This window comes from Cricetulus griseus, chromosome X, assembly GCF_003668045.3.
Source record: "Cricetulus griseus strain 17A/GY chromosome X, alternate assembly CriGri-PICRH-1.0, whole genome shotgun sequence".
NCBI lineage: Eukaryota > Metazoa > Chordata > Mammalia > Rodentia > Cricetidae > Cricetulus > Cricetulus griseus.
Window position 1 is genome coordinate 54,472,521 of NC_048604.1, and position 6,432 is coordinate 54,478,952.

Genomic DNA, 6,432 nt, shown 5'->3' on the forward strand with positions numbered 1-6,432 from the left:
AAGCTTCCAACCTGTGAAACATAGCTTGAGGATTTTGTGATTTTTTTTCCCCTAGAAACCAACTGATAAAAACTATTGCTGAAATGTGAATAAAGAAGGTGAGCAGCCATCTCAAGCTGACAGGCAAACTTGGTAGTACTATCCACGCTTTCATGACTGTAGAGGACTAAACAAAACTGAAAGGGTTTTGAATTGTCCTGCAGTTTCATAGAATTAATGAGGTCAAACAGAATGATTCCAGGGTGACTCTGTGTGAAGTCCAAGAGAGGTTAGGAAGCCTGTGTGGCCATTTGTGAAACTGTAAAAGGGAGTCTTTTGTTGTATAGGTGATTAAAAGATCTTGGATATTGGGTCTGGAGAAATAGCTTATAGGTTAATAGCACTGACAGATCCTCCAGAGGACCAGGGTTCAATTACCAGCACCTATATGGCAGCTCACAACTGTCTATAACTCCAGTTCTAGGGGACTGGACACTCACAACAAAACATCAAGGCACATAAAATAAAAATAAATAAACTTAAAAAATGATTTCTTAAAAGACCTTGGAGATGACAAAACTGGCGAAAAATGCCAAAGTTGGAGAAAACAAAGATGTTTTCCTGCAATAAAATCCGTATACAGGAAGTAAAAGCAGGCCAAGAGAGACATTGATTTTGTAGCCAGCAAAAGTGAAGGGACAGAACAATCTAAGCCCTTTGACAAGAGACATGTATCTATAAAATTTTGTATTTGCCTTACTGGGGGTTCTGTCTTTAGTAATTTGTTTCTTCATTATGATCACATTCTTTTACTTTGGAATGATAATGTTTGTAGAAAGTATGCAATTTGTTCTTTTAAATTTACAAGGTACTACAGTCCTTATATTAGCTGTGGTCCCCAGGGAAACTTAACTTTTAACAAGTGTTGAAACGGAGAAAGACTATAGGGACATTCGAAGTCAGATTATACCAATTTTGCATCATGATATGGTCATGCATCTATGGGTGGAATGTAGTTGCTTAAAGGAAAATTTACCTAAAAGGTTCAAATATTGAAATACTTGGTTCATAGTTGGGAGTACTGTTGGAGAGTTAATGGGAGGTACAGGCTTGCTGGAGGAAGAATGTGATTGGTGGCAGGTTTTGATAGTTCATAGCCTTTCTCCACATCTATTTTTCTCTTTCTGCTCTCTGGTTGTGTTTAAAATTGTGGCATAGACTCTGTATACTGAGAGTGAGTTTTAAAATAGTTCATACTCTTATTATTTATTTAACTTATTTATTTATATATGTCTTTTTAAAATTATTCTCAGTTATTTTTGAATGAAAACATAAAGGTTTCGGGGATAAGTGTAGTATTTCTATACATGTGTCTATAAATAATTAAAGCATGGCATTTTGCACATTGGTCACGTTTAAAATTTATCATTTCTTTTAAAAATTTTCTCATTTGATATTGCATATAGTCACATGACATGGTTTAATCAAATGTACCCACATTCCTTTCCTTTAAGCTCTTCCCATATCCCCTTTCAGCCGCCACTTTTACTTCCAGGTTCAGGTATTGTTTTTAAATGGTTTCAATACTAAAATAGAAGTGGTTTCATATCTGAAAAGAAAACTGACACATTCTCTCCTGTCACAACCATCAATTGCAAATACTTCCTCAGCTATATATGAGGATTTGTGAGCCCCTTCATCATGCACACTGGAAATTTGTTTCACATGATCTTGTGTATGCATTCAGCAGTCACAGTTACTGTGAAGTAGGTTGTGGAATGGTTTTTTCATGGATGGAAAATAGTGTTTCAGAGCAATTCTCTACTACCTCAGGCTTTTATATTTATCGTTTCTCAATAATAGGAAAGAACATTCAAAATTTTCTTTTCTAGTTATTTTTAAAGATTTATTTATTTATTATGTATATAGTATTCTGAGTGCAAGTGTGCCTGCAGGCCAGAAGAGGGCACCAGGTCTCATTACAGATGCTTGTGCGTCACCATGTAGTTGCTGGGAATTGAACTCAGGACCTCTGGAAGACATCTTAAACACTGAGCAAACTCTCCAGGCCATTTTCTAGTTATTTTGAAATACACACTATAATCTTGTTAATTGTCATGATCTGCTGTGTTATAGTCAAATATGTCTGGCATACAAGACTAAAAAATATGTCAGCATAAATTAGCATCACAATGTCCCAGCTATAGAAAAAGAGAACAAGTCATATATCAGTTTTATGTTTCCCTGAAAGAATATTTTTAGTTGTATTTTTAGGTTCCTTTATGCTTCATAGTTTACTAAAATAATTACCCAATTATACTGTGCATACGGCACTAAGTATATAATGGAGATTTTTCTATAGGGATCTCTGTCTTCATGGAATATGGCACCTACTGGGGGGTTCTAAGTGAACAATAATTATAAATACCAATTAATTATAATAAGGTCTAAGAGGTGGATTGTTGGGTGCTTGGTTATTTTAAGTGTATGTGAGATCTAATATCAGACAGGAGGCAGGGAAGAATTCCTTTAGGAAGAAATCAAGTAGCTAAATTTGCAAGGCTACAATAGTAAAATAACATAAAATACATGCTTTGTGATTGGAAAATAAAAATTGCTAGTATGCATTGTGGATGAATGTAGGTAAGAGAAATTATCAATTAGAACATAGAGAAACTGCATGTGTAAATTGGACTGTAGCCTGCAATATTCTAAAATACATTTCTGAAAATTTTTGCTGGCTGTAGGCATACTTTTCTGTCCTGCCAACCACTCCCCAAATAACAACACAGAGACATAATATTAATTTAAATTAATTAATATTAATTAACTAATCAATAGCTTAGTTTGTTTTTAGCTAGCTTTTATAACAAAAATTAACCCCATTATATAAATCTATTTTGTACCCTGAGGCTCATCTTACTTCATAAACATAACTCCCATCCTGCTTGCTCTGTGTCTCATGTCTTCTCCTCTGATGCTGCCCTACTACCTAGCATCCTTTCAGCCCCCAAAACCCTGTGTCAAAGAAAGGATATACATTAATAGAAGGAGCCATTTTAGGTTTAAGGAGAAATCGGGCACTAAGGAAATGTCCAGTGATCCACAAGTTTGACCCAACTAAGAATCTAAACAGTAGTGGAAAGGCTACTTAAATACTCGTCCCCTATAATAAGAATGGAGACTACTTTAAATGCCATCCTAGAGCCTGTTTCCAGTAGGTGGATGGAAGCAGAAACAGATACCCACAGCTAAGCACTGAGCCAAACTCCTGCAATCTAGTCATAGAGGGGGAGAAGTGATGAGCAACAGATTCAGGACTAAGCTGGGTAAAATCTCAGAAACAGCTGACCTGAGCAAGTGCTAGCTCAAGGACACCAGTCTGACAGCTGGGGAGGCAGCATAGTACTGAACCAGATCCCCTGAAAGTATGTGTCAGTTGGGAGGCCTGGGCAGTCTATGGGGCCTCTGGCAATGCAATCAGCATTTATCTCTAATACACAAATGGACTTTGGGAGCCTATATACATGGGGGAGGGCCTAGGCCCTGCCCCAAATGATATGACAGACACTGATGATGCCCATGGAAGGCCTCACCATCCCTTGGGAGTGGTTGGGAGTGGGATGGGCGTTTGTGTGGGACATGGGAGGATGGGAGGGAGAGGGAATTGGGATTGATATGTAAAATAAGATTGTTTATAATTAAAATAAAAATTTATAAAAAATAAAATAAAATTATTTGATAGCTTCATACATCTTCCTCCCCCTCTCTCTTAGTCACTGAACCCTCCCTTCTTTGTAACAGTCTGCCTCCACCTTTTGTCCTGGTTTCCCTTGCTTTGTTTTCCACCAACTGAATTTAATTAGAGTTACTTAGATGAACATCGGTGGGGGTTATACCAAGGCACATGGGCAGCTTACCAGTAGTTACAGCACTGATGAAAATAGCTCTCCCTTCCTCAGCAACCATTGACTCCAAAGCCCTCTTCATGAACCCTTTCCCCATCTATGATGGGATGCTGATGGCCCCATCTTAAGCAGGTGTCCATGACTGTTTTGAGGTCATGAGTACAATGGCCATGTCATTTCCCAAGGACAAAACTTCATAGCATTTGTGCCCATCCTCTGACTTTTACATTCTCTCTATCTGTCTTCCTCTGTGCCCCCTGGGAGTCTTGAAGGAGGTCATATGAATGCCTCATTGGCCACTCGAAAGTATTTTCAGCACTTTGACCAGATTCAAGTCTCTGCAATTGCCATTAGCCACTACAAACAGTAGCTGCTCTGACCAAGACTGAGAGCAGCACTAGTCTATGGGCATAAGCTAACCTATTCAGAAGGCAGTTTGACAGCACATCTGTGGGGAGAAGGAAAGCTCCAAGTGATTGAGGTCCTGAGTAGATGTGTGTTGTTGACATGAGCATGGCTATGCCAAGGACACAGACCCATGGGAAAATGGTTACTCCTCTCCCTCCCCACTAGATGAGGCTCAGAGCGATAGCAAAGGCTTCCTCTGGTCTATGTGTGGATGTTGATAGTGTGTGCTAAACATATCCAACATAGCTTTCTCCCTCTGCATGTCTATGGCCTGAGGACTGCTTCCCTACAGAGGCTGCTCCTACCTAGAGTAGTTAAACCTGCATCTATGAGCCACCTGTATATTATAAACCCTCATCCCTTGTTTATTTGCAATAACCCTGTCTCCAGGCTCAGTTGTATGCAATAAACACACCTCTATGTCCAACTGTGCATAATAGATATGCCAAGCTTGTAGGGTGCTGTGGTTTTGCATCAGAGAGAACAGTCCACCTGATTCCAACATCCGCCACCTCTCGTGTGTGTGTGTGTGTGTGTGTGTGTCTGTGTGTCTGTGTGTCTGTGTGTCTATGTGTCTGTGTGTCTGTGTCTGTGTGTCTGTGTGTCTGTGTGTCTGTGTTTTCCTCATCCCTTTATTTCCCCAGTCAGGCCTAAGTCCCTGGAGCCATGCAGGATATAACAGCTAATGGAAGCAGAAGCAGACACCCACAGGTAAACACTGAAGTGAACTCTGGAATCCAGTTGCAGAGAGGGAGGAGTCATGAGCAAAGGGGTCAAGACCAGGCTGGAGAAACCCACAGAAACAGCTGTACTGAACAAGGGGGAGCTCATGGACCCCAGACTGATAGCTGGGACACCAGCATAGGACTGGTCATGAACACCTGAAGGAGGATGTGAGTTTGGAGGTCTGGTTAATCTTTGGGGCCTCTGGTCGTGGATCAGTATTTATCCCTAGTACACAAATGGACTTTGGGCATCCATTCCACATACAGGGATACTCTCTCAGCCTAGAAACATCGGGGAGGGTCTAGGCCCTGCTCTAAATGATATGATAGACTTTGAAGATCCCCCATGAAAGACCTCACCCTCTTTGGGGAGCAGAAAGGGGATGGGATAGTGGGTTGGTGGTGCTACCACTTTTAAGTGGGTAAACAACTGCTTTCCGATTGGATTTGTAGCCTGTTCCAAAGAAGGAAGTGTATGCCTATTACTGTAAACCTGGTCAAAAGCTCATGGCTGGAGGTGCTGAAGAGATGGCTCAGTGAGTAAGAACGCTGTCTACTCTTCCAGAGGACTCAGGTGTGGTTCCCAGAACCCACATGGTGACTCACAATTGAAATGACTGAAAACACTTTGAAATTCCTACATACTTAGGAAAATACAATATAAAATACAGCATTTTAATTGATATAACAGAGATGCACAATTATATTTCTAGAGAAGTTCAGATATTAAGATATCCCATGTCAAAGTAAAATTTAGCACTATTTGTTTGGTTTAGATTTTACAAAAATGTATTAAGTAATTAAAAACAAATGCTAAATATTTGCTGCTGTGAAAGAAATGTGAAAAAACGATCTTAATATATATGAAAACACATTTAACTGCTAATTACATTAGCCACAAATTTTTGATGATTATGGCATAATATAAATACTTTAGGTGATGAAATGGGAGAACTATGAAATACATAGTAAAACCAGTGAAAAACAAAACAAAAAACAACAAAATATCAAACAAAAACTTGAGATAAATGTATCAAGAGCTAGTGGGGAAAGCATTGTAAAAAGATATCAAGTCAGAGTTTCATTTGGGATATGAACTTTCTCTGAAACTTTGAATACTTGATGTTCATAATTTTCTCTCTTCACCACTTTCATAATTGTAAACAATTTCATCAAAAACAATTGTTAATATCTATTTCAGCTCTAATTTAGATTTTATAAATTTGTTTCCCTTGATGTGTTTTATATTTCTGGGTTTAATGAATTTCTATGCTTTTATCAAAAAATTGCATGAAGATTTTAAACAGTTCATATGACACATATGGTAATAATTAAGGAGTCCATTTTCTGAAAAGCTGTGATATTAAAAAGTTTTGAATAAGCAAAATAGGATTTAAAAATACACAGATATT

General features: G+C 38.6%; 1 pseudogene; it reads right to left on the reverse strand.

Annotated features, from left to right (window-relative positions):
- The window catches only part of LOC100766743, a 44,574-nt pseudogene extending 40,590 nt beyond the window's left edge, over positions 1-3,984 (reverse strand).
- Between the last annotated feature and the right edge of the window lie 2,448 nt (positions 3,985-6,432).